Genomic DNA, 26,329 nt, shown 5'->3' with positions numbered 1-26,329 from the left:
ATTTGATTGTTATACAGCAATGTAAATACACATGGCAGCATGCCATGTGCTTGTTGGAGGCTATTGCAGTAAATAAAGATGCTTGATTTATAATTGAATACATTTAATACATTTAGTAGAGCAAACAAATATAAGTACAAGGAAAGTCACATAACTGTGTGTATGTATTCTTTTTGCTGACCCATCACTCTTCCATAATACTGCTTGCTCTGTTTCCTAAATGATACTGAAGGAAATGTAACTAGCCAGGGGCATGGCCAGTGGCAATGCTAGGAAGTAGCTTTGATGGACATAGGCTTGGTGTACGCTACCGATTTATGCTGGTATAATTACATTGCTCGGGAGTGTGGAAAATCCACACCTGAGCGATGTAGTTATACCAACCTTACTCCTGGTATAGGCAGCACTATGGCAATGGGAGGGCTTCTCCCATCTACAAAGTTTACTGCCTCTTGGGGAGGTAGAATATCTATGCTGTAGTATCTTCACTAAGCACTACAGCATCCCTGTAAGTGTAGACAAGCCCGTAGTACCTTTTTGTCTTTTGTCATACCTTTTGTTTGATAGGAGTTGTAAACTTTTCACTAAACTGACTCCTTGACTCCTGGGTGTCCACGCACTAAATGTTCTATCAGGGCACCTCATGATCATGTCAGCCATATAAAGTGTACAATGATTTAGATATGATCTTAATACTCGTGGGGCGTGTAAGGGAGATGAGAATTTGATTGGCATGAAGATGCAATTTGTTGCTGGTGTAACCATGCTCTACAGCTGAGATACAAGTGGAATGCTATAGTGCAGGAAAAGAAGGGCACTTTTGGGGTAGGTGTGGATGAATGAGTTGGCATATAAAAGAAGACAGGGAGTAGGTAGGGGACGTGTATTAAAGATTACATCGCAGGCTTTTGGTACTGATGTAAGGGCAATTCAGTAATATTGTAGGATCTTAAATGTTTGAATATAGGAGGAGCCTAGAGTATTAAAGAGCATTATTAAAATAAATAGAGGTATGTCCTCCCTTCCTTGCCCCCACCTTAATTCTGCCATCAAGTTGCTTTCTGGATAATATGCACTGTTTGCAGCATCTTAGACATCCAGGCTTGCAGCACAGCTTAGACACCCAGGTGTACCTGAGATTATGTTGGAACACTTGTCTCGGTAGCTTTTAAAACCAAAGAACATGATACCGGCCTGACTTTCAGAACTACTGAAAACCTTCAATTCCTGTTGACTTTAGGTGGAGTTGTAAGTGCTCAGCAGTCTTGAAAATGAGTTGCATAGTATCTGATTTTTCTTTTTTCTTTTTTTTTTTTTAAGCAAGATAACTACATGCTTGAGATACCTACAGCAGACATAACTATGACTCCCTGGGTGTGCTAGCTGTTCATGGTAGTGACTAGTGACATGGTCATGTATCCTTTAGTTGCAGAAAGTCCTTTTTCCTGCTGTCATTGGTGTGTGTGATGTCAAAAGGGCCCTTCCCCCAACTCACAGCATACACAAGTTCTGTATCTAGTGTATGTCTAGACTACCTGCCGTATTGGCGGGTAGCTATCGATTTCTCGGGGATCAATATATGGCGTCTCATCTAGATGTGATATATCGATTCCCGAACGCTCTCCCGTCGACGCCGGAACTCCACCAGCACGAACGGCGGTAGCGGAGTCGACAGGGGGAGCTGCGGACATCAATCCCGCGCCATGAGGATGAGAGGTAAATCAATCTAAGATACTTCGACTTCAGCTACGCTATTCATGTAGCTGAAGTTGCGTATCTTAGATCGACCTTCCCTGCTCCCTTGTGTCGACCAGCCTCTAGACTTAAACATCAGGGAATGGGACTTATACTTGACACGTTCATGCATGTCTAATTGACACATGGATAATGGTAGTGCAGTTCAGTGGCAGTTTGGATGCCAAAATCTGAATCAAGGCTCTATTGTCAAATTTATAAGTACAAGTTATAACTCTTAGTACACTTTCATTTGAAAGCTGTTTAAATATTGAAGAGTGACTTTATATTTATTCTTTGTGCTAACAGGGAAAATTTACAGCACAACCTTCCAGGAACATAATGTTACTGGGAGGCTAAGGAAAATTGAATGTATTAGCTGCGTGGTGCCTGGCAGTTACAGATTTTCTAATTTTAATGAAAACGGTTTAGAACAGGAATTAATTTGCTGTGACTGTTTTTGTAAACTAAGAATTTTTACTTGCAAACAAAAGTTTTACATTGCCAGAAAACATTGTTAGATTTATCTACGTAGTTGTGCAATAATGACAAACTGGCAGGATGATCCAACTTCTGAAGGAAAAAAAAAATTACAAAATAGCTGGATGTTCTCAATTATTTTTGACAGTTGTTGTCTCTCTAATTTAAAAAATCAGTTAGAAAGCTGGCGGGCTGTGGTGCTTTGATTTAGTAGGGACTAGTAGGCTTAGGTCCCAATCCTGCAAAGGCTGAGCCATGTACTTGATTTTATGCCCATGAAGAGACCCATGGACATCAATGGGGCTACTACCATATTTAAAGTTAAATATGTGCATAAGTCTTGGCAGATCACGGCCTTAGTTTACAGCTAGGATTGGTACTTTCCTGTAGATTTTTAAGGCAAAATGTTTACTGTGTATATACTGTGGGGCCTGTTCTCAATCACATTTTCTGGCCAGATGTCCTGCAGCACTTTATCTGTTTACCTGATTTGAATTTATTTCAGACTAATTTGGATCCTACTTTATTTCAAAATTAAAATGACTTAATAATATTTGTTACCAGGCTAGTCTACAATAGAAGCGCTATAACAGGGCAGCTGCACCACTGTGGCATGTCTGGTGAAGGTGCTGTATGCTGATGGGAAAGAGCTCTGCCACCTCCACAAGAGGTGGTAGCTATGTTGGCGGGAGATGCTTTCCTGATGACATAGCGCTGTCCACGCCGGCGCTTAGGTCAGTGTATCTTATGTTACTCAGGAGGTGGCTTATTCACACCCCTGAGCGACACAAGTTTAACCAACATAAGTGGTAGTGTGTACAAGCCTGTAGCCTTTGCATTTTCAATGAAATTTACAATTAAGGCCATGTCTACACTACCCCTTATGTTAGCAAAACTTATGTTGCTCAGGGGTGGGAATAAGCCACACTCCTAATGGACATAAGTTTTCCTGGCACAAGTAGTAGTGTGCCCAGTTGGTGGGAGAGCTCTCTCCTGTCGGCATAGAACAGCTACACAAGAGATCTTACGGTGCCACAGTATGGTTAAGGAAAGGCAAGCTCCTGACTGGTATGCACTGAGAAGGCTTGATAGTTGAAGGAAATAGAGAATGCTCTGTTAGTGTAATTGGGGGAATGTAAACCAGTATTCTCTGATTCAGTGACTGGCTTCCTAGCCCACAGGGAAGAGGTGGTGGCTTATTCACTTGGAAACATCTCTCCCAATGAAGTGATAAACTAGAATGTCTTTGTCACAGAGTTTGAGGGAAGCTAGAAGCTACAAGTAAAATAGCTTCATAATAGGATGGGGGGATTATTGAATCGTTACTAGAAACTATACGTCTATATGCAAGGCCTCACGTATTCCACATGCAAGCTGACCTAAATCCTGTAACTAGGCCCTCTAGTTTCTGCATCAGTTTGATGTGGCAGACTGGAAATTCTGAAGCAGATCTGGATAAATATTGGAGGTTTTTATTTAAATAAGAAAATAATGCAGCTAATGTGTTATACCTTTAATGAGTTTGTATTTTAATGTGAAAGTTCATGTTGTTCTGCCCTTACACAATCTATATTGAAAATTGACAAGTCAATTCTGTGTTATAGAAGTTGTCACTGGGGAAGTGGGAGATTTTTGCTGCTGGGTAGAACACGTTTTGATCATCTTGCACCGGATAAGGCTGAGAGGTGGTTTGAGGGATAACTACATAAGCACATTATGTTTGCTAAAAATGATTGACCGTGAAATAATCACTGATGTTTAAATCATCACTGTTGGGTTTTAGGATTAACACCCCATTGAGATATATGAAGCAGTCATACTTATGAGGGTTTTTCAGGCCATCTGGAGGCGTGGGAAGACTACACATGGCTGGTCTACACTGGGGGTTAAGTCGACATAGGAATGTTTCTCAGGATTGCGAAAAACCCACCCTCCTGAGAAATGTAGCTATGCCGACTTAACCCCCAGTGTAGACAGTGCTAGGTTGATGGAAGAATTCTTCCATCAGCCTAGCTATCACCTCTTAGTGAAGTGGATTACCTACACTGACAGGAGAATCCCTCCTGATGGTGTAAGTGGTGTCTACACTGAAGCACAACAAAGGCACAACTTAGCGCTGCAGCAGCACTGCTTTAGCATTTTAAATGTAGATAGCCTAAGGCCTTGGCTACACTGGCACTTTACAGCGCTGCAACTTTCGCTCTCAGGGGTGTGAAAAAACACCCCTCCCGAGCGCTGCAAGATACAGCGCTGTAAAGCCTCAGTGTAATCAGTGCCGCAGCGCTGGGAGTGCGGCTCCCAGCGCTGCAAGCTACACCCGTAGAGGATATGGTTTACGTGCAGTGCTAAAGAGCTCTCTCCCAGCGCTGGCGCTCCGACCACACTCACACTTCAGCGCTTTGAAATTTCAAGTGTAGCCATACCCTGAGTGTGGCCATAGCCACAGTGCTGAACGTGATAGAAGAATCCAAATAGAAACCAAAAAAGCAGTGTCAGTTTATACTCTGCTCACTACTGGGTCTGGTCTGTATACCAATTTTGTACCAGTATTACTATATCAGTTAGGGGTGACTCTTATACAGCCCTAGTGTAGATGCTGTTATACCAATATACCATATTTCCCTTCCTGTATCAAAATAAGCTATACCAATATAAACACTGCTGTACTGGTACAAATGCGTCCACAATAGGAGGTTACTGGTTATGATTATACTGGTATATTTAAAGCAGTAGAACTTTTTTTTTATGTAGATGAGGCTTTGGACTGCTTTCTTTGCAACTAATATTATAGCTAGAAATGTATATTTTAAAAATTATAAAAATAGAAAGCTTCCGTGACTGCAGAATTGTGGAATATGTAGGCACTGGCAATTATCTTCAAACTTAAATAAAAAAAATTAGTTACCACATTTTACTGACCAACTCTTTTTTTTGTAATGTAATCTGTGATACAGGGGGCGGGGGGTGAGAAATCAAATCCATCTAAGGCAGAGGGAGGCAACCTATGGCACGCGTGCTGAAAGTGGCACGGAAGCTGATTTTCAGTGGCACACTCGCTACGTGGGTCCTGGCCACCAGTCTGGGGGGCTCTGCATTTTAATTTAATTTTAAAATGAAGCTTTTTAAACATTTTAAAAACCTGATTTACTTTACATACAACAATAGTTTAGTTATATATTATAGACTTATAGAAAGAGACCTTCTAAAAACGTTAAAATGTTTTACTGGCACGCGAAACCTTAAATTAGAGTAAATAAATGAAGACTCGGCACACCACTTCTGAAAGGTTACCGACCCCTGATCTAAGGTGTTATTTATATCTATTTCCTACCTTCTTCAATGTTCCTATTACAACTTCATGGGTCAGCTGCAGGTTTTTCTTTGCTGTATAGACATACCCTATCTGTACAAGGTGCTGAAAACTTGGTGGAGGTGTGTTGAGGAAGGCAAAAACTAACCAATAAAAAGACTTGTGGATAAAAAGTAACTTGTTTGAGGATTTTGTGTCTCTCTCCTGTCACCATGCCTGATGCAAGTTTTCAGTACCTTGTGTAGCTGGAACTTCATGTTACAGAATATCAGTATTCCAGCAAGAGAGAAAAATAAATCTAATGGATTGGTTGGTCAGTGCATCAGTGACTTCCACAGTTATGAAAGCTTATCAATAACAAACTCAGTCACTGTGGTGGCCTGAGTCAGCCTATTGTAATTTGTTTATGTAACACCAATTTTAGTCTGTACTGATGGGCTATTTCATTTCATGTGTCTAAGCCATGTGAGTCTTTGGCTGCAGGGGAGAGTGAGAATGGAAGGAGACTGTAGTCTGCTAAAAAAACAGCTATAGTCATTAGCGCTGTTAACACCAACTGCCAGGGGAAGGGAAAGTGGTGGAAGTGGTAAAGATGTATGTATTTAATAGGGCTGTCAAACAATTAAAAAAATAATTGTGATTAATTGCAAAATAAAGAAAATAGTCTCAATTAATTGCAGTTTTAATCACACTGTTAAGCAATGATAGAATACACTTTCATTATATTTGGGTGCTTTTTACATTTTCAAATATATTGATTTCAATTACAACACAATACAAAGTGTACAGTGCTCACTTTATATTTTTTATTACAAATATTTGCACTGTAAAAATAAACAAGGCATACTATTTTTCAGTTGACCTCATACAAGTACAGTAGTGCAGTATCTTTATTGTGAAAGTGCAATTTTCAAATGTAGAATTATTATTTTTTACATAACTTTACTCACAAACAAAACAATGTAAAACTTAGAGCTTACAAGTCCACTCAGACATACTTCTTGTTCAGCCAGTCGCTAAGACACACAAGTTTATTTACATTTATAGGAGCTAATGCTGACCGCTTCTTATTTACAATATCACATGGGGCTGCATCTTGCCAGAACCCTCAGCCATCCCTCAGGTCTCTGGCCACTCCTGGTTCACCAGGGTCACCATATTAGATTTTGGTTTGTGTGTGTGTATGTACTGGGGAAGAAGTGTGTGTGTGTGTGTGCGTGTGTGCGCATGCATGCACGCGTGTGAGCACATGTATGCATGTTGGGGGAGCGCTGTCTCTTTAAGCAAAGCACTCATGAGCCTGAACACTTTTTCAGCCAGTAGCAGGTGTTATCAGCAGCACGCACTCCCGAGCCACCATCATCATCAGCAGACAGGCTTCTCCTGTTCAGTGGTGACCATGTACACAGACAAGGGAAAGGGGATACCCTGATATCAGACACTCTGGCAGGCTCCTAGTCCAGAGCAGCTTGGGCAGGGTCAGCTCCATGGTGGGGGTTGGGGAGTGGTGGAAGTAGCAGTGGAGCATGGTGGTGGAAGAAGGGGCACCCCTGCTTTGTAGGCAGGCAGCAGCGTCCTCCTCAGCATGGCACCCTGGGTGGTGGCCTTCCTTGCTCATCCCTAAGGCTGTCGTATCCAGTGGAGTGGTGATAGTGCAGACTGCAGGGAGCTGGGCTCCTCCCCCCGTGAAAAGTGTTTAACCATCTCTCCCAAATCGCTTCAGCCAGAGCCTCCCTCTTCTCCCAGCTGCTGCCAAGTCTGGTCTTCAGAGGTGGGTGATTAACGCTTGTTTAAAAAAAAAAAAAAAGTGTTAATTTTTTGAGTTATTCACATGCATTAACTGCTATTAATTGACAGCCTTAGTAGAAAGTACATGTTGCTTTAAACAACACCTGGCTTTGTTTTAATTGCCAAAAAGGGGCATATTTATATTGAGATAGCTGCCTCCATATAAAATCTTAGTGGAGACAAGGCAGGCAGATTTAACCTCATTGTAGCTAGTAAAGGTCAACCCTGTACCCCTTACCTGGAGTTTACTTCACAAAGCCGTGTCAAGGTAAAAACTACCTGTGCCTTGTCTTCTCTCGGATTTTACATCAGGGTAGCTATCAGTATAAAAACACTCCATTTTTGCAGTGTAATCATAGCCACTTTGTAGGTAATAGTAAGAGATTTCATTGATCTGTGCTAGTTTTGTGTAATGAAGATGGATAATGGCCTTATTTGCCTACTGTTCACTGTTTTTGTTTTGATTGTTCCCTGCATAGCCAAGAGTTCATCAGTTGTTAATAACAAAGATAGCCACACTCCTTCCTAGAGGAGCTAGATGTAACTGCCACCACTTCCTCTGGTGATTTACCCATGCTAGCAGCAGAACCAGTTTTGTCTGGGTTAGTCTTCAGCCAGCCAGTGGGCTCTTCAAGTCAAGTTTTGGGTCAGTCACTGGGAAGTATTTGGTATAACATCTGGATGAGATCGATGAGGCTGGTGCAAAACTAAGTATCACTAGCAAACTGGTGATATCATGTCAAAATGTGCCTTGCATCAAAATGTGGCAGTTCACCATCTTAATTACTAACAGTGTAATGTATGGCTGCATATTTTGATGTGCCTGGGGAGCCCATCAAAACTGGGCTACACCTCCTCAGTTTTCACCCTTGGCCCTGAGGGGATACATTTTTATGGGTGTGAGGTGACTGTCGAAGTAGGGTCTTCCACCAGTTTTTACCCTGGTCCTAAAAAGGGCACACTTTATCAAGTATGGGCTACCCATCAAAAAGTGCCCTGCCAGAAATGAAAGCTGGAGGGTGGGGCATTTATTGATGGGCTACCACAGTTGTTTGTATGTCTTCCTTAGGGTCAGATTCAGTGTACTTGGGAAAGTGAAACCCTGCTGAAACTGAGGGCAAAATAAGGACAGGGGCCTCACCAGGGCTTCCATTCTCTTATTTATTTATGTGCATCCCCTATATGTTCTCTCTAGGAATGTTAAGTTTGCACATGCTCCTACCAAAAAGGTTACATATTGACACTACAATAATACTGCACCCCAAACAATGAAGGGGTATGTCAAGGTTTTTCCCCCACTTTGAACTTTAGCATCCGAAAAGTGGGGACCTGCATGATCACTTTTAAGCTTAATTACCAGCTTAAATTTGGTATGCTGCCACCAGCCAAAAATATAGTGTTTGGCACACTTCCTGTTCCCCTAAAACCTTCCCTGGGGAACCCAAGACCCAAACCCCTTGGATCTGAACACAAGGAGAAATAAGCCTCCCTCCTCTTTTCCCCCCCCAGACTTTCCCCTCCCTGGGTTACCCTGAGAGACTACACTGATCCAAACTCCTTGGATCTTAAAACAAAGAGGAATTAACCTTCCCCCCTCTTTTCCCCCCACCAATCCCCGGTGAGTTCAGATCCAATCCCCTTGAGTCTTAAAACAAGGAAAAAATCAATCAGGTTCTTAAAAAAGAAATCTTTTAATTAAAGAAAGAAAAAGTAAAAATTATCTATGTAAAATCAGGATGGAATATCTTTTACAGGATATTCAGATTCATATAGACTAGAAGGACATTCCCACCCCCCCACCTTAGATTCAAAGTTACAGCAAACAGAGGTAAAAATCCTTCCAGCAAAAGGAAAAGCATTCACAAGTTGAAAGAAAACAAACATAAGACTAATCCGCCTTGCCTGGCTACTTACAAGTTTGAAACATGAAAGACTGGTTCAGAAAGATTTGGAGAGTCTGGTTGTACGTCTGGTCCCTCTTTTTCCCAAGAGTGAACAACGAACAAAACAAACACGAAGACTTCCCTCCACCAAGATTTGAAAGTATCTTGTCCCCCAATTGGTCCTCTGGTCAGGTGTCAGCCAGGTTCACTGAGCTTCGTAACCCCTTACAAGTAAGAGAGACATTAACCCTTACCTATCTGTTTATGACAGGGTAGAAAAGAAATTTTGGCAGGTGGCAGGCTGGCAGAGTTCTTTTTGAAGGACCATTTTAATGCTGCTAGGGTATTGTTTCAATATTAATTATCTGTTAAGTCACCTGAGCCTAGATTTTAAAGGTAGTTAGGCATTACTGCACTCAGCATTGGAACACCTAATTGATTTAGGAGCCTAACTCTCATTTTGCAGAAGGAGTTTAGGTTTTTAAGTGCCTATATATGAAGATAGATAAATTGGCCCTTTAGGCAGAATATATATTAAATCAGTAGGCCACTGTGTGAAATGTAGTAAAAGTAAATTGGCTGTTTAGGTAGCAAAGTGGTTATCTCTATGATTGCACTTAAATACTATCAAATAGTCAACAAACAACAATGCATATGTTTGAACACAGTGAGCTTAAAACTAGCTCAGTTGCATATATGCACAGGTCATCTAGTCAGACGCCTTTTCATCAGCGAACAAGACAAGAGGCTGTTTTTTTTTTTCTTCATCACATGATCAGTAAATTTATTTAAAGGGCATGTGTGATTCCTGAGGGTATGTCTGCACTGGAACTGCTGCAGCTGCACTGCTGTAATGTAGGTGCTTACTACAGTGGCGGAAGGGTTTCTTCCTTTGCTGTAGTAAATCCACCACTCTGAGAGATGTTAGGTAGGGGCTTGTCTTCACTTAAAAAACTACTGTGACATAGTTGTGCTGCTGTCATTCTTCAGTGTAGATACTATGTATGCTGGCTAGAAGGCACTTCTCCTGTTGGCATAGGTAATCCACCTCCCCAAGAGATCATGGCTAGCTCAATGGAAGAATTCTGCTGTTGACCTAGCAGTGTCTACACTGGGCATTTGGTGACTTAACTACATCTCACGGGATGTGAAATTTTTCACAGTTAAGCTGACCTAACTCTGTAGCATAGACCAGCCCTGATCTGCAATGAAGGATTAATTCTGTTTGTTTAACGTGAATTAGGCAACCTCTAAAGTGTTGGCTGAAATCTTGGCTCCATTGAAGTCAATGGCAAAACTCTAATAGACCTCACTGGGAGTTTTGTAGTTGACTTCAGTGGGGCCAGGATTTTGCCTTCAGATTTTGTGCAGAATCTGCATTATGCAGAGAATAGGGCAGTGATGGAAAGAATAACTAGAGTCAGTGTCCTCTTCAGCAATTGGAGGTAAATGCTGAAATGGATTTCCAGTGCCCTTGCCTAATGGTAATAATACGATACATTTTATTTTAAAACAGAAATACTAGTTTAGTGGAGAAAACTCAGAACTTTTGTTGCCCTTCTTTCAGGGGCAGGGTCATAATATTTTGTTTCATATGTGTACTGCAATGTAAATGACAGCTATAATGATAAGGAGGATCAGACCCTTGGTGCTTTGTGTATGCTGTAGGAATAAAGAGGGAAGAGAAGATTTTTTTAAATTAAATGTAATACTAAACATTAATTGGATTTTTTTTTTATAAAAGCATATAAATACTATTTTAAAGCATTGCAACGTAAGGCTAACACTCTTCAGCAATTTCTAGACAACTTGTTTCCTGCACCCACATAGAGGTCTGTGGGGCTCTGTATGGGCACTGGGATCTGCCCACATGGAGGTCATTGCAGAACTGTGGGGTCAGTACCTCTTTACTGACTCTTCCCCCAACCCCCATGATGTTGAGAATTTTATAACACAAGTTTGCTTTCTGAAACACTTTGCTAATGTGAGGGTTTTTAGATTCCTAGAAATCATTTACCTGTTTAAAGGGAGAGAATCCACTAGAGCTTTAGAATGTTTGATTGTGCCTCTCTCAATGATAATTGAAATGCTTAGATGAGCACTGCCTCTTTTGATGGGCATCCTTCATTATTTATGTAGCATTCTGTCCTCTGTGCAGTCATTGCCTTTCACATTATTTCTTTCTGTGTGCTTCCTGCCTACAGCTCTGGTGAGTACTTTGTTTCAGTTGGTGTCCTGTAGCTCAAACTGAAGGAACTTTGTTAAAACAGGCATAATACTTAGAGGTGGAAAGGCAGGGAAAAGAGAGCTCTTATTATTAAACATTCAAAGCTGTCTTCAGCTGCTATTTCTGCTGTTTTCTATCAAAGGGACACTGTCATCTTTAAAAAAAATCATACTCCTGCCTGAATTTTTTTACCCAATCTTGTTACAAGTAACACCTAAATCTTATACAACTGAAAGAGATGGGAGAAAGAATACTCCTGTTTCCCTGATGCATTTGGCATTTGACATTTGTGTATGGTTGAATTATCCCTGGATGGTTGTTCAGTTTCTTTTGTTGTGTAGCTCTTCCACTCAGCAGCATGGGTAGGAGGAGAAAGAACCCATTCAAATAGGGAAATATGATGAGGCATGTGTCAAGGTATGATTCCCCCACTCTGAACCTTAGCGTCCATGAACCCCTCTAAGCTTAATTACTAGCTTAGAAATGATAGAGCTGCCACCACCCAAAAATATAGTGTTTTGGGACACTTTCTGGCCCCCAGACCCTTCCCTGGGGACCCCAAGACCCAAACCCCTTGGATCTCAAAACAAAGGGAAATAAACAGTTCCCCCCTCCTTTTTTCCTCCCAGATTCTCCCCTCCCTGGGTTACACTGGGAGATCCCTGTGATTCAAACTCTTTGAATCTTAAAACAGAGAAGAAATTCACCTTTCTCCCCTTCTCTCCCCCTCTCAGACTCTCCCTGAGAGAGAGACAGTGATCCTGACACAGAGAGAAATCAGGCTTTTCCTCCCCGCCCTCTTCTCTCCTTTCTTCCACCAATTCCCTGGTGAGGCTAGACCCCGTCCCCTGGGGTCTCACACAAGAATAAAAAAACAATCAGGTTCTTAAAAAGGAAAAGCTTTTAATTAAAGAAAGGGGAAAAAAAAAGTAAAAATTATCTCTGTAAAATCACAATGGAAAATGTTATAGGGTCTTACAGCTTATAGACACTAGAGAGAAGCCTCCCCCCAGCACAAATACAAGTTGCAGCAAACAGAGATACAATCCTTCCAGCAAAATACACATTTGCAAATAAAGAAAACAAACATAAATCTAATCCACTTTCTACCTATTACTTACTATTTGAATAGAAGAGACTTTCTCAAAAGATGGGAGAGTCTGTATACATGTCTGGTCCCTCTCAGACCCCAGAGAGAACAAAGAAAAACCCAGAAAGCACAAACAAAGGCTTCCCTCCACCAAGATTTGAAAGTATCTTGTCTCCTGATTGGTCCTCTGGTCAAGTGTTCCAGGTTTACTGAGCTAGTTAACTCTTTACAGGTAAAAGAGACATTAACCCTTAACCATCTGTTTATGACAGCATGAACTGTCATTTATTCTGTGTCTGGCACAATGGAGCTCTGACCTAGTTGAAGCCTCTAGGTACTCCTGCAATGTGAATGTTTAATAATAATAAACCACTATAACTGGCTGAGGGACTCAATGGGCAAGTGTGCAGCTTGAGCAACTTCATTCTCTTTTGAAGTTGGCTAGATTTCAGGGCGATGGAGTCCCTTTGAGTTTGAGACCAGAGGTTCCCTATTCAAAATGTGCTTGTCAGCAAAATACTATTTTATGGTAATATATGTGTTGCTAAAGACCCAACAGCTGCTCTTAATTATTTAGAGGAAAGAAGAGAGGCATATTAGGGTTGGTTTGTCTCATCTGACCTACTTTATTCTCTATAGTAACAATATTGTAGTAATTGTTTTGTCTGTTTTTCTTATATGATGTCAATGTTATATTACAAAAATCAGCCACACTGCTTTTAGCAAACTTACAGCAGTGTTGGAAAACCAAACCACAACCCCCCAGACTGTAATGTGGTCAAGGAGAGAGAGCTGCTAGTAACCAAGGACTTGTTATAAATGGCCTAAGGGAAGAAAGGTTATGAAAACTCACTTGACAGTAACTTTAATCTTTAGATTGATATTATAAATGTGGATGGTGCTGTGTAACAAAACATCTCCCATCTTTCCTTTTAATAGTAATCTTATTTATTTTTACTCAAAACTTTTGAATAGTTGATTTTAACACGATTCTTCACAGGAAGATGCCTTGGGGCTTATTCTTTGCTTTTTGAGTATTCTAATATGTTAATAGAACTGAGGTGGGGTATGGGGTCATGGCATTTTAAAAAAGGAACCTATTAGATATAATCTAGATAACCCTCTTCAGTTGGAAGTGTCCTTCAGATAAGCCATTTTGAGTGATCTGCTGCCAAGGGGACCAGTTATTAGATGGGAGGAATGTAGCTGGATTGATGTACCTTGGGTTAAAATATTGTGTGTGTGCGTATATTCTCCTTGAAAATGTTGCTCAGAATTGGAATGACTTAATAACATTTGTTGCCAGTGTTTGTGTCTCTTTTGATCTGTTTATCTACTATATCAGAACATATTCAGAGGGTCTTACTTCATTTTTTAGCATTGTGTAAGGCACATAAGAAGTGCACATCTTGTTTTCAGAGCAGTCAAGCAGTCTGCAGTATCTGACTCACTGCTGTTTTATAAGATTTGCCTTCTCTTCTGTTTTTGCTTTCTTTGGCCATGTTAACTTACATTTTCTTTGTGTTGTGTAGTGCTTTGGTGTCAAAACAGACTTGTTTGGGTAGTATCTAATCTTTTGTGTATATTTTATACTCAGATTCATTTGATGTATCCTCAAACATGTTAATTTTTGGTTGCTTTGTTCCTTTCTAATTGAGCCCCTATTTATAACATGAACCAGGGTGCATGGACACTTTTTTGTACAGCTATTTATTCTGAAAAGTGTATCATGTTGGGGTTTTATTTTGTTGGTATTGATGGTTTTCATATTTATTTTTTGAAAGTTTGACTCTTCTGGGCTTGTTTTCAGCCTCTTCTGGGTTTTGTCTTGCACAAATTGCAAAATATTTGATAATCACTTGAGTCACCGGTTAATTGACCTAATCAAGTTGCATCTGTATGTCCTGAGCTGCAGTGATTTAGGGGAGGCTGCCGGGTGGTGTTGAAGCTTGGACTGTTGGGAGAGAGCTTCAGGAGGAGGTCTGGGAAAGAAAAATAAGAACAGGGCTGTGACTTTCTATGGCTATGATCCTTTTTTACTCCCCTTGTGCCTATGTGCCCATTCTTAATATAGCACACCTTAAATTATGTAACTAGTATTCCAATTCTGGGTTTTAAAATCACTTAAATGTACTTTCACAGTTTGATAACACCTGATCCCCTGAGTGAAATGTGGATACAGGTGATTGGCAGTAACCTTTTGATACCAAAACTATAATTTTAGTTTTTAAACTTCAATTCAGAGCTTGAAACTCCATTTCCTGTCTCTCTTTCTTGAGCCAAATGGGAAGTTTGTCATGGCGAGTGAGGCGGGGAGGACCTACGCAGTCACTTTTCGCTGAAGTTAAGCTTTTATTTAAATAAAAATCCTTGCATGTTTGGTTGTGAAAATAACTTTTCAAATTTCTGCCGAAGTGAAAGATAATGCAATGATGGCTCCCAGATGAGTCTTCAGACAGTTCCAGTATTTCTGCTGCTTCTCATAGCTTTGCCAGGCAACAGCAGAAAAAGAAATAGTAAGACTGATTAGTTTCACTGGTGTTTTTGAGAATCTTGTGCTCAGTTGCGAAACTGACAAGAATTGAGTGAATTTCCCAGTGTGGCTACTACCTATAAAGCAGAGGCAGGCACTAGAGTTGTTCACAGGACACCCATAAACCAGGCCCTGGCAGAGAAGTAGCGTAGCAGGGACCTTTTTTCATCCTTCTACACTCTGTTCACTGCAACCAGGAGTTGAGGGTGAGGCGTGTGACACTGGCAAACCAGGTGTCATCTCATCCTTAAGTCCCAGGCATCACTGAACACTGACAAATGCAAGCTGGAAACCAGTCTGGCTTACCTGTGGGTTAGTATAGTTAAATATTGGTGGTATAAGAATGTGTTTAGACTTCATGGAATGTTTGTAGGATGCTGCATGTATTAATCCTACTTATATCTGTATCCCATATTATAAGGCAGTGGTTGTCAACCTTTTTATCATTGTGGGCCACAGGTTGAGAACCACGGTATGCGCCCGCTCCGAATCCCCCACCCAGGCCCCTTATGTGCAGCACCTCCCTCCCAGAGACCCCTCCACAGAGTGGGGCGAGGAGCAGAGCCCTAGGGTGCGGGGATGGATGGCAGAGACCCTTGTGTGTGGGGCTGGGTGGCATCCCTGACCCTGGACCTGGCTGTATGGGGCCAGCTGGTGACCCCTCACCCTGCCGCGCTGGGCAGCTGGGAACCAGACCTCACTGCACGGGCCCGGCAGCCTTTAGCGCACACCTGGGCCACAACTGTTTGCTAAATGGGCCATGGTTGAGAACCACTGCTATTAGGTAATACTTAAGTGTTTGCTCTGTAACTGTACAGTGTTTGTTCTGAAACTCTTAACTCACCAAACAGGAAAAAAAAACTTCACCTAATGCAAAATGCTGGATTCCTGCAAAATGTGTTATTTCCTGCCCATCAATATAGACTGTTGAATCCAAATGAGCCATTGGAACAAAGATTTTATCAATAGCTCCCCCTACTCACCCATGAAGAGATTATGTGCCAGAGCGCTTGTCCCATCAATTTGAACTCTAGGAATAGGGTGATTAAAAAAAAATACTCTGACCAGAGAAATTAGGTTCTCTTTTTGCAGTCTGGACTCTGAGGGGAAAAGATGTCTGTCTATAAGAAAGAGATCCCCATGCTGCTTATTATAGGTGCTTATATTGCCTTTTTACATTTAAGATTGTAACTCATTTGTGTGTGTATGTTTCCTGTTTTAACCTTGTAAATAATTCTCATTTCTTTTCTTAGTTAATAAATCTGTAGTTAGTTTATTACAGGATTGGCTACAGGCATTGTCTTTGGTTTGAGATCTGCATATAAATGTCTTGGGGTAAATGACTGGTCCTTTGGGACTGGGAATAACCTGAATATTATTATGATTTTTGGTGTAAAATTACCATCCGTCACATAGTCCATCTTGCCTAGGTGGCAAGATAGACTGGAATGCCGAAAGGGGCTGACTCTGACTCCTTGGTAAGACAGTTATAGTGCTTTAGGAGTTCACAGTTGTTACTGGGTTGGAGAAATCTAATTATACAATGTACAATTAGTTTGGGATGCTTGCCTGGCTTTTTGACAGTTTGCCATGAGGTTGCTGCTCACGGTTGTGAGCCACGCCAAACAGCATGACAGCAGAAGAAACGGAGAGAATAGTGGCGATCATCCTCTTTGTGGGAGAGGGTATAAATAGGGTGGAGTAACATTATCTCTTCTCTTCCTTGCCACAGAGCAGCAGGAGGCTGGAGGAAGAGAGAGAAGTCAAGAGTTTCCCTTCTTGGAGCAGACACGAGACTATAGAGAGGGGAGATAGCTCTTCATTTTCAGGGTGCAGTTTCATATTTATGACATTTAAAAGCTGGCAGCTAGGAAAGATGACTCTGTCCTGGTAGAAATTGCAGCTCCTTCCTAGCAGCTGTTGGCAGCGGTAGGTGGACTTCAATCTGGGTGTTTCCCGTGGAGCTTGTTGGTGAAGCCCTCCATCCTTCTCTTTTGTGTCTACCTCTGGCTTGTAGGTGTCTCATATGGTTTTCTGTCACTGTTGTCAAAATAAGAAAAGAGTGTGGGTGGGAGATATGCAAATATGTTCCATCATTCTGAAATAATTTTAGTGCAGGAAAGGAGCAAACTGCTTTTGTAGGAATCCAAAATTAGGCTCCAATTCTGCAGCTTAATTCATGCAAATAGTTCTTTAGACTCTGAAAGCCCTGGTCATGTAAGTATGGGCTGCAGGATCAGACTGTTAGTTTTTCAAACTCTATAAACCAACACCTACAAGGAGTGCGTGCTTAAAGTTAAATCTTTTGAAGTTCATAGGAATTGTCTGTGTGAGGATAACAGAAGCAGGCCTTTTAATTGCATGTAAACTGAGGCTGTAATTAAGAAGATCTGGTGATGTGAACAAAAAATATTCTTTGCTCGAGGCCCGTAGCATCATCAGAACCATCTACCTTATGGGTGGTTTTATTATAAATGACAGTTAGAGATGGAAGTTTTATCTCCTCTTGCTGCTATTAAAAATATATGATTCCAAGTGTTGCTTTGAGATACAGCTAATTATAATTTCTCTTACTGTTCACTGGTAAGACAGAATTTTATTAAGAAAAACATTTAAGCTGCCTTTGTCATACCTTGGGTTAAATATTACAGATTACATGGCAGTATGATAGTTGAACTATAGCCCTTTTATAAAATGTTAACTTTAGCAATGAGAGTGAGTGACTCATCACAGGAGGTAGGGTGGATGAAAAGATTCATTAATAATTAATGTGTAAAACAAACAATCCTTCCCCATGATGTGTTCCAAATTTAAGCATTCAAATTATCCTCAGATCCTCACATATAGTTTACTCTTTGAGTGACAGTGACAAGTTTATTTTGATGTCGCTCCCTAAATTTCAAATGTTGCTTCCTCTCTGCATTTGTTTAGGTGTTATTTATAGCGACTGTGACAGACCCAAACCAATGGGGTTCGGAGTCTGGTAGAGGGCAAATATACTGGTCACTGGATGAGTAGTTTTCTGTTCCCTGAGTGACCAGATCAGGAGCTGCAATAGAGTAATCAGGAACCTGCTAGAACCAGTTAAGGCAGACAGGCTGATTAGAACACCTGCAGCCAATCAAGGCAGGCTAATCAGGGCACCTGGGTTTAAAAAGGAGCTCACTCCAGTCAGGGAGGGGGGAGCCAGAGGAGAGGAAGTGCATGAGAGCAGCTGGGAGCAAGAGGCACAAGGAGCTCAGAGTGAGAGGCTGTGCTGTTGAAGGACTAAGGAGTACAAGCATTATCAGACACCAGGAGGAAGTTCCTGTGGTGAGGATAAAGAAGGTGTTTGGAGGAGGCCATGGGGAAGTAGCCCAGGAAGTTGTAGCTGTCATGCAGCTGTTACAGGAGGCACTATAGACAGCTGCAATCCACAGGGCCCTGGGCTGGAACCCGGAGTAGAGGGCGGGCCCAGGTTCCCCCCAAACCTCCCAACTCCAATCAGACACAGGAGGAGTTGACCCAGAGTGTGGGGAAGATCACTGAGGTGAGCAAATCTGCCAATAAGCGCAGGACCCACCAAGGTAGAGGAGGAACTTTGTCACAGGACATAAATGTTGGGTATAATGTTTACAGTGCTTTGAAGACATACAGCACTCTTAAGTAGCTGAGTTTTGCCATTATTTTCATTTTATTTTAGGCTTGAAATTAGATGAAGATTTCTAACCATCAGAGGAGTGGAGTTCTGGAACAGCCTTCCAAGGGGATCAGTGGGGGCAAAAAATCTAACTGGTTTCAAAACTGAGCGTGATAAGTTTACAGAGGAGATGGTATGATGAGATTGCCTGCAAGGACACGTGACTGGTAGTAGCAAATATCTCCAGTCTGGCCAAAGATGGGACAATAGATAGGGAGGGCTCTGAGTTACTACAGTGAATTCTTTCCCAGGTGTCTGCCTGATGTGTCTTGCTGACATGCTTAGGGTCTAACTAATTGTCATATTTGGGGTTGGGAAGGAATTTCCCCCCAGGTCAGATTGGCAGGGTTTTTCACCAGCTTGGGGCATGGGTCGCCTGCTGGTTAGAGTAAACGGTGGATTCTCTGTAACTTGATGTTTTTAAACTGTGATTTGAGGACTTCAATAACTCAACCTAAGGTTAGGGGACTATTATAGGAGTGGGTGGGTGAGGTTCTGTGGCCTGCAATGTGCAGGAGGTCAGACTAGATGATCACGATGGTCCCTTCTGGCCTTAAAGTCTGAGACTGTTGTTTTAATGTAATCTAGATGGTTCATTATATTTCAGTCTTTAACCCTTCAATACTTTCTGGCAGTAGCTGAAATGTGGACAAGCTTTTTAAACAATTGAGAGAGAGTGTGTGAGGGGGCGGTTAGTGTACATCACACACATACACTCAAGCACTTTTTCTCTTAAACATTCATTTGTCTGACAATCTGGAAAATGCCAGTGTTTTTTGCATTTCTTGTGCTTTTAAGCCTGGAGGTAAAAGGTGAGTGAGTAACTGTTTTAATATGGGGTTGCTGTCATCCTGACATTGTAAAGGGAAATTCTGTAATTAAAGTTCACATTTTTTTACTTCAATTGCCCCAGAGACACTAACTCACAAATTAAATTATGGCCGGGTTAGTTTCATGATAAAAGAAGGTGGCTCTCAAATATTTGGCACTCTGATGTAGTTACAACCTTGCGGTGTTTGTATTTATGGCATCCCATTTTGCTGTTGGTGCAGAGTTGCATCACCAGAGCCTTGTACTCCTTGAGGCCAAAACTTGTAAGGAGTTATCTAAATCTTCTGGTTCTGAGACGGAGGTGCATTTCGGCTGACTTTAACCTTTAATTTACCTTAGATCACAATTTTAGATGTAGCTGCAGTGCAGCATGAATTCTTTAGCTGTAGTGCTGAACTGCAGTTATGGATGATGATAACAGAAAGGGGGAGAACATGCCGGATCATTGTAAACTTAAAGCAACAATCAAAATCAGGATGGCTGTGTAAAAGCCATAATATTTCTTCTTTAATAAAATATAAAATTAATGATCCTTCTTAATTTTGTGCCCTTTTTGGAGGGGGTGGGAGGGCACATGTATTAGATGAAACGGAGGACAGCAAATGTCTTCCCCACTTTCTGTACAAACAAATTTTAGCTGTAGGGAAACGGAAGTCTCCTAGTTGAACCCAGCACTTATGGATCATGCATTTTAGCTTCGCTCTGTCACAGTTCCATCAGGTAAACAGCATGTGCTGGGTGCTCAATAAGCAGAGTTTGCAGGAAAAGGAATGACAGCTCTCTCAAAGCCCCTTTTGGGAGATGGAGAAAGAAGGAAACTCATTTGGTAGAAGAGATGGCCAACCTGCCACCCCAAGAAACCAAACTTTCCTTGGTGGAAGATCAGACCATGAGATGTTCACCCGTGGAAGTCAGCTTGGGAGAGGCAGGTTGATGACTGGCAGAGTGATTTTCCTTGGTGGAAAAAGGGAATTAGATCTGCAGTGGGAGACTGGTGAATCAGAATACATAACATAAGCCAAAACAGGGTGCTGGGGTGAATCAGGTTGATGTGTAATGTCTATTCCCTCCCGCCTCCACTTGATCTGTGCCAGTGTGGGCAGAAGAAAGGGGCTGCATTGCACTAGTGGTGCCAGAACGAGGGGGCCAGGGCCTTCCCACTTCTTGAAAGCGAATGGGCTTGGCCCGTCCACCTTTTGCCAGGGTAGACCCTGCCCTCTTCCCCTCCTCTTCCCCATGAAGTTCCATCCTCTGGCCATGCCATCGGGGAGCCTGGGCCGTTGTGGGAGCCATGCAGACCCTCTGCCTTCCCGCTGTGCTGGGGAGTTGAGAGCATCCCCTCGCCTCTGTCCCCATCCCCTGGGCTCCCTCCCTGTCAGTCTGTTTGAAGGACCGTGTGCTGTAGCTGGCAGTTGGAGGCGGAGCTACCAAGGAAGGTTTGAAAGCTAGAAGCCTCTGGTAATTGGCTGAGCCTTAACCAGTGGGCGGGGCATTCACTCAGGCCAGGGCTTCATAAAGCTGTGCACAAGCGACCAGAGAGCTTAGCAAACAGGAGCTGCTAACAGGGAGTTTCGCAAGGGAGTTCTTCAGGTGAAGGAGGAGCACAGACAGCATCTGTGGGGTAAGTGAGTGTCTGCAGTGTGTGTGTTTGTGTTTGGGGGTTACTTGCTGTGTGCTGAGCTTGTGTTTGTCAGTCTGTTTGGTTGTTGTGGTGGTTTGTTTGTTTGTTTGAAGGACCTTGTGCTGTAGCTGGCAGTTGGAGGTGGAGCTACCAAGGAAGGTTTAAAAGCTAGAAGCCTCTGGTAATTGGCTGAGCCTTAACCAGTGGGCGGGGCATTCACTCAGGCCAGGGCTTCATACGGCTGTGCACAAGCGACCAGGGAGCTTAGCAAATAGGAGCTGCTAACAGGGAGTTTTGCAATGGAGTTTGGAAGGGGAGTAGGAAGGGAGTGGGGGTCCCTTGTCGGTCTCATCTGTGACCCATTGGTCCCCTGAACCTATAAACCAAGACACATCCAAAACCTGTCTATTTAGAGCAGAGTGGACAGGGAGCTGCAGACAGGAATTTGAGAGAGTTTGACAGAGGGAAGGTTACGATGGTTAGGAGGACCCGCAACACCTGTGGCAGCACTGCTTCTGTCTCCTCCAACTGCGCCTGTAGCCAGACAGAGCATCAAAGCATGGTTGCTTTTACCCAGATTCTGGTGTGGGCTTGCAAAGACTGTAACTTGCAATTTCCACTTACTGATATCCAGGCTGGGGGTGGCATCCAATGTGAAAGGTGCCTACTGGTGGAATCTCTCAGGCAGCAGGTAGGAGAGCTAGAGGAGGAGGTGGCTAGGCTGAGGAACATCCGTATCCATGAGCAATTCCTGGACAGTATCCATGTAGAGACAGCTGACGTAGCTGTCCCAGTTCACAGGACTACTGACACACCAGTGGAGGAGGAGATGGCTCAGGGTGTGTCTGACACACCAGTGGAGGAGGAGATGGCTCAGGGTGGACACTTGCAGCTGGTTACTTCTGGCAGCAGGCAGTGCTCCACCCCTGCTGCAAACCCTCCTGCTGTGGTAATAGATAATCGTTATGCTCTTCTTGATACAGGAGAGAAGGAATCACCCCCAACAGTTAAGGGGAAGCCTCGTACCCCTAAGGCTGGGAAGTCTGCTGCCACCACTGATAATAAGAAACGTAGGGTAGTGGTGGTTGGAGACTCTCTGCTGAGGGGGACGGAGACACCCATCTGTCGCCCTGACCGTTCATCCCGGGAGGTATGCTGCCTGCCAGGGGCCCGTATCCGAGATGTTACAGAGGCATTGTCGAGGATTATCCGGCCTTCTGACTACTACCCCATGCTACTCATCCATGTGGGCACAAATGAAACTGTGAGGTGTGACACTGAGCAGATCAAGGGTGACTACAGGGGGGAGTACGGGTTAAGGAGTTTGGAGCGCAGGTGGTATTCTCTTCGATTCTTCCTGTCGAAGGTAGGGGCCCGGGCAGAGACAGATGCATTGTGGAGGTGAATGCCTGGCTGCGAAGATGGTGTCGCCATGAGGGCTTTGGCTTCCTCGACCACAGTATGCTATTCGAGGAAGGACTGCTAGGCACAGATGACGTTCACCTTTCGAGAAGGGGAAAGGCCTTATTTGCGCACAGACTGGCTAACCTAGTAAGGAGGGCTTTAAACTAGGTTCGACGGGGACAGGTGAGCAAACCCTACAGGTAAGTGAGGAACAAGACCTGGGAGATGGGTTGGAAACAGGAGGGAGCACGGGCTATAATGGCAGAGAGAAAGGAGGGTCAGGGCAAAGCTGGGAGGCAAGATCAAACCAGTATCTTTAGATGCCTATATACAAATGCAAGAAGTATGGGTAATAAGCAGGAAGAACTGGAAGTGCTAATAAATAAATACAACTATGACATTGTTGGCATTACTGAAACTTGGTGGGATAATACACACGACTGGAATGTTGGTGTGGATGGGTATAGTTTGCTCAGGAAGGATAGACAGGGGAAAAAGGGAGGAGGTGTTGCCTTATATATTAAAAATGTACACACTTGGACTGAGGTGGAGATGGAAGTGTTGAGAGTCTCTGGGTTAGGCTAAAAGGGGTAAAAAACACGGGTGATGTCCTGCTGGGAGTCTACTACAGGCCACCTAATCAGGTGGAAGAGGTGGATGAGGTTTTTTTCAAACAACTAACAAAATCATCCAAAGCCCAAGATTTGGTGGTGATGGGGGACTTCAACTATCCAGATATATGTTGGGAAAAGAACACCGCGGGGCACAGACTGTCCAATAAGTTCCTGGAGTGCTTTGCAGACAACTTTTTATTTCAGAAAGTTGAAAAAGCTACTAGGGGGGAAGTTGTTCTAGACTTGATTTAACAAATAGGGAGGAACTTGTTGAGAATTTCAAAGTAGAAGGAAGCTTGGGTGAAAGTGATCATGAAATCATAGAGTTTGCAATTCTAAGGAAGGGTAGAAGGGAGTACAGCAAAATAGAAACAATGGATTTCAGGAAGGCGGATTTTGGTAAGCGCAGAGAGCTGATAGGTAAGGTCCCATGGGAATCAAGACTGAGGTGAAAAACAACTGAGGAGAGTTGGCAGTTTTTCAAAGGGACGCTATTAAGGACCCAAAAGCAAGCTATTCCGATGGTTAGGAAAGATAGAAAATGTGGCAAAAGACCACCTTGACTTAACCACGAGATCTTGCGTGACCTACAAAATAAAAAGGCATCATATAAAAAATGGAAACTAGGTCAGATCACAAAGGACGAATATAGGCAAATAACACAGGAATGCAGAGGCAAGATTAGAAAGGCAAAGGCACAAAATGAGCTCAAACTAGCTATGGGAATAAAGGGAAACAAGAAGACTTTTTATCAATACATTGGAAGCAAGAGGAAGACCAAGGACAGGGTAGGCCCACTGCTCAGTGAGGAGGGAGAAACAGTAACAGGAGACTTGGAAATGGCAGAGATGCTTAATGACTTCTTTGTTTCGGTCTTCACTGAGAAGTCTGAAGGAATGTCTAGTATAGTGAATGCTTACGGGAAGAGGGTAGGATTAGAAGATAAAATAAAAAAAGAGCAAGTAAAAAATCACTTAGAAAAGTTAGATGCCTGCAAGTCACCAGGGCCTGATGAAATGCATCCTAGAATACTCAAGGAGTTAATAGAGGAGGTATCTGAGCCTCTCGCTATTATCTTTGGGAAATCATGGGAAACGGGGGAGATTCCAGAAGACTGGAAGGGGGCAAATATAGTGCCCATCTATAAAAAGGGAAATAAAAACAACCCAGGAAACTACAGACCAATTAGTTTAACTTCTGTGCCAGGGAAGATAATGGAGCAGGTAATTAAAGAAATCATCTGCAAACACTTGGAAGGTGGTAAGGTGATAGGGAATAGCCAGCATGGATTTGTAAAGAACAAATCGTGTCAAACTAATCTGATAACATTTTTTGATAGGATAACGAGCCTTGGGGATAAGGGAGAAGCGGTGAATGTGATATACCTAGACTTTAGTAAGACATTTGATACGGTCTCGCATGATATTCTTATAGATAAACTAGGAAAGTACAATTTAGATGGGGCTACTATAAGGTGGGTGCATAACTGGCTGGATAACCGTACTCAGAGAGTAGTTATTAATGGCTCCCAATCCTGCTGGAAAGGTATAACAAGTGGGGTTCCGCAGGGGTCTATTTTGGGACCGGCTCTGTTCAATATCTTCATCAACGATTTAGATGTTGGCATAGAAAGTACGCTTATTAAGTTTGCGTACAATAGCAAACTGGGAGGGATTGCAACTGCTTTGGAGGACAGGGTCAAAATTCAAAATGATCTGGACAAATTGGAGAAATGGTCTGAGGTAAACAGGATGAAGTTCAATAAAGATAAATGCAAAGCGCTCCACTTAGGAAGGAACAATCAGTTTCACACATACAGAATGGAAAGAGACTGTCTAGGAAGGAGTATGGCAGAAAGAGATCTAGGGGTCATAGTAGACCACAAGCTTAATATGAGTCAACAGTGTGATACTGTTGCAAAAAAAGCAAACGTGATTCTGGGATGCATTAACAGGTGTGTTGTAAACAAGACACGAGAAGTCATTCTTCCGCTTTACTCTGCGCTGGTTAGGCCTCAACTGGAGTATTGTGTCCAGTTCTGGGTACGGCATTTCAAGAAAGATGTGGAAAAATTGGAGAGGGTCCAGAGAAGAGCAACAAGAATGATTAAAGGTCTTGAGAACATGACCTGTGAAGGAAGACTGAAGGAATTGGGTTTGTTTAGTTTGGAAAAGAGAAGACTGAGAGGGGACATGATAGCAGTTTTCAGGTATCTAAAAGGGTGTCATCAGGAGGAGGGAGAGAACTTGTTCACCTTAGCCTCCAATGATAGAACAAGAAGCAATGGACTTAAACTGCAGCAAGGGAGATTCAGGTTGGACATTAGGAAAAAGTTCCTAACTGTCAGGGTAGTTAAACACTGGAATAGATTGCCTAGGGAAGTTGTGGAATCTCCATCTCTGGAGATATTTGAGTAGGTTAGATAAATATCTATTAGGGATGGTCTAGACAGTATTTGGTCCTGCCATGAGGGCAGGGGACTGGACTCGATGACCTCTCGAGGTCCCTTCCAGTCCTAGAGTCTATGAGGGTCCATGACTCTGTGACAGCTCCCCACAGCTGCCGATGTGACTCTCCTCAACCTGGCTCCAGCCGGGGGGGGCCTTGGAGCTACAGCCTGGCCATGGTAAGAGTCATGCGTGAGCAGCTGTGGGTAGCCACAGATCCTCCACCTGCCCTGGGTCTGGGGTTCAGGGGGTGGGGACACAGGCCAGTGACTACTCTCGGCGCCCCCCCTCCCCCCGCCACCATGAGCAAGTGGAAGGTCCACCAAGTCCCTTATCATGGCCAGGCTGTGGCTCTGAGGTCCAATCTCCTGGCCAGAGCTGCATGGGTAGCTGTGGGGAGCCTGGGTCCCTCCACCTGCCCTGGGTGGTGAGCTCGGGGGTGGGAACACAGGCAAGAGGGCCAACCCCCACTCTGAGTGGGGGAACAGAGCACTCCCGCCCTCGTCTGGCTTCCAACGTGGCCGGGGCGGGCTGTTGGGGGGGGGGAAGGAGGGGCCTCAGGAGTGGGGGCTTCTGGCCTCGGTCTCCCACTTTTGGGAGGCTCCAAGGCCCTTGCATTGCACCCCAGTTGTGAAAATCTGTGTGGGTATGCTGTGCAGGTGGAAATGCCACCAGGAAGCCCTGTGCC

At 43.2% G+C, this 26,329-nt stretch overlaps 1 protein-coding gene across 7 annotated transcripts in view; it reads left to right on the top strand.

Moving 5' to 3' along the window:
- Positions 1–26,329, top strand: part of LRRC8D (leucine rich repeat containing 8 VRAC subunit D) — an 86,083-nt gene that overhangs the window by 18,751 nt on the left and 41,003 nt on the right. The window lies entirely within an intron of this gene.

This window comes from Gopherus evgoodei, chromosome 8 (assembly GCF_007399415.2).
Source record: "Gopherus evgoodei ecotype Sinaloan lineage chromosome 8, rGopEvg1_v1.p, whole genome shotgun sequence".
NCBI lineage: Eukaryota > Metazoa > Chordata > Testudines > Testudinidae > Gopherus > Gopherus evgoodei.
The sequence above is the reverse complement of the archived record's forward strand: the minus strand, read 5'-3'. Positions and strand labels throughout refer to the sequence as shown.